General features: G+C 47.4%; 1 protein-coding gene across 1 annotated transcript in view; it reads right to left on the reverse strand.

Moving 5' to 3' along the window:
• The window catches only part of LOC134985582 (tyrosinase-like), a 93,377-nt gene that overhangs the window by 85,509 nt on the left and 5,368 nt on the right, over positions 1-2,500 (reverse strand). The window lies entirely within an intron of this gene.

A 2,500-nucleotide genomic window follows, 5' to 3' on the forward strand; every position in this document is an offset into this window, starting at 1 on the left:
TCATTCATCCACTATCAGGGGTGACAAAACCTGTAACCACCTAGAGAAATTAAAAGCCCAGATCGACAGCTATAAGAAAGAACTCACCGCATTTAAGCGGAACAAATTAGCCACAGTGGTATCGGATTATCAGAACCATACAGTGTATAGGTGGCTCCTAGGTGACTCAAGACCAACTAGACCCCAGAGAAGTTTTCGACAGCGCCGCCAGGGTCGAAGGCAGTACGTGACCTCCGACACTGGGTCATCTGCCTCCACCTCAGATACAGACCAGACTGACACCCGTCGACCACGTAATACAGCTTTTTTAGGACAGAGCCAAGAAGTAGGTCTACCCCCCAGCGGGGGACGCGCAGACCACATCCAAGGAAGGGGCGACGTATGGCGAAGGTGCAGGGACAAAAACAAAATCTAGTGTTTAATCTGACAGATAGACCTATGGATGAGGCCACATTGAGCCTCCTCTCACGTGGCCTGTCCTTTGTACCAATGTGCCCACATAAACCCTTTGAGACGACTATAGATATGTATAAATTTGGACGGAAACTCAGACTCCGTGAACACTATGGGGATACCAATATTGAAAACAGGTCCCCGTTCCGTCCACCATCCACGTATGACCCACCCTCATCCAATCCCAGTATAAAGACGTATACTCGATTGGTCGAACAGGATATTAACACAGGTACCCCGATGAAGACCTATGATAACTTATCCAAACAAGAAAGACAAGCACTCAGAACACTACGTGATGATACCACTATTGTCATTAGACCGGCAGATAAGGGAGGAGCAATTGTCGTGCAGGAATGGAGTGACTACAACAAAGAGATCTGTAGGCAATTAGCTGACACGTCGACCTATCTAGGCTGTGCCACCAACCCCATCCCGAATTTCAAAAAACAAGTGGACCGGCTATTACAACTTAGCTTCCAATCCAAGTGGATTGACAAACACACCTTTGATTTCCTCACGGTCTCACACCCAGTGTGTCCCATTATATACACCTTACCCAAAGTCCACAAAACACTCTCTCACCCACCAGGCAGACCAATCATTTCGGCTAAAAACTCGTTGTTGCAACCACTGGCAGTATACGTGGACTCATTTTTGCAACCAATAGTACAGCAGTCTGATAGCTACATCAGGGACACCATGGACTTCCTCGCCAAGCTATCCGAATTACCACAGCTGAGTGGCGATGTCAAATTGGCCACATTAGACGTTTGCTCACTCTATACCATCATTCCCCATGAAGATGGGCTGCAGGCACTGAGAGATGCCCTTGGGACCCACTCTCCGGGTGAGCCACCGACTGATTTTATCATCCAACTGGCGGAAGCAGTTTTGAAGTTGAATCACTTCTCGTACTTGGATAAGTACTATGTACAGCAATCCGGGACCGCTATGGGTTCAAATTTGGCGCCGGCATACGCCAACATATTTATGTCGGCCTACGAAAAGAAGCATATCCTACCAACGTATGGGGCCCATATCTGTATGTATAAACGCTTTATCGACGACATATTTATCCTATGGACCGGGACGACAGAGATGTTTCATCAGATGGTGCAGGCATTAAATGAACTGGATAATCCGGTGAGATTCACACACCAGATAGATGACCAGCAGATTCACTTCCTGGATATCACGGTCTCCATACTCAACCATGAGATCAGCACGACGCTCTTCAGGAAACCCACAGACAGGAACACCCTCCTCCTATCTACTAGCCAGCACCCACCAGCACTAAAAGAGAACTTACCCATCTCACAATTCTTGGGAGTCATGAGGAACAACTCCAACCCATTGATTATGGAACAACAATTGGACGACATGTCGCACAGATTTAAAGAACGTGGATACACTGACGGCTGCCTACAGCGATGTCTACACAAAGCCCGTGAAAGATTTACATCAATAAACAACGCTGAGTCCAACACCAGCTCTGTATTGGCAAGCTCCACCAACAAAATCGACAGGATGGTCTTCACTACAACCTTTGACAGTCAGTCAGGCAAAATAAACAAAGCACTGCGTAAGAGGTGGCCTATTATCACGTCGGATGCAGCACTGAAGGCGAAGAACCTACGACCTCCTATGATGGCTTATAGGAAATCACCAAACCTTAAACAGCTCCTATTGAGACCAACAGCGAATCCCACTGCACCTAACAGGACAACCTGGTTGCAAGAGCAGAAACCAGGATGCTATAAATGCACCGGTTGCACCACATGCCGAAGCATGCTCACCGGACCCACCTTCCCGCACCCACATTCTGGACGCCCTATCAAGATTAAATATAAACTACACTGCCTGATGGACCATGTCATTTATATCCTCGTATGCCCCTGCGGATTATACTATGTCGGGATGACATCGAGAAGATTCCGTGATAGAATGGCTAATCATAGGACTACCATCCACCAGGCGATTGAATCTAAGAAAGCAGAACAACCCGTACCGAGGCACTTTCTGACCCATCATCACCAAGTATCCA

The sequence above is a fragment of the Pseudophryne corroboree genome (assembly GCF_028390025.1).
Source record: "Pseudophryne corroboree isolate aPseCor3 chromosome 5 unlocalized genomic scaffold, aPseCor3.hap2 SUPER_5_unloc_3, whole genome shotgun sequence".
NCBI lineage: Eukaryota > Metazoa > Chordata > Amphibia > Anura > Myobatrachidae > Pseudophryne > Pseudophryne corroboree.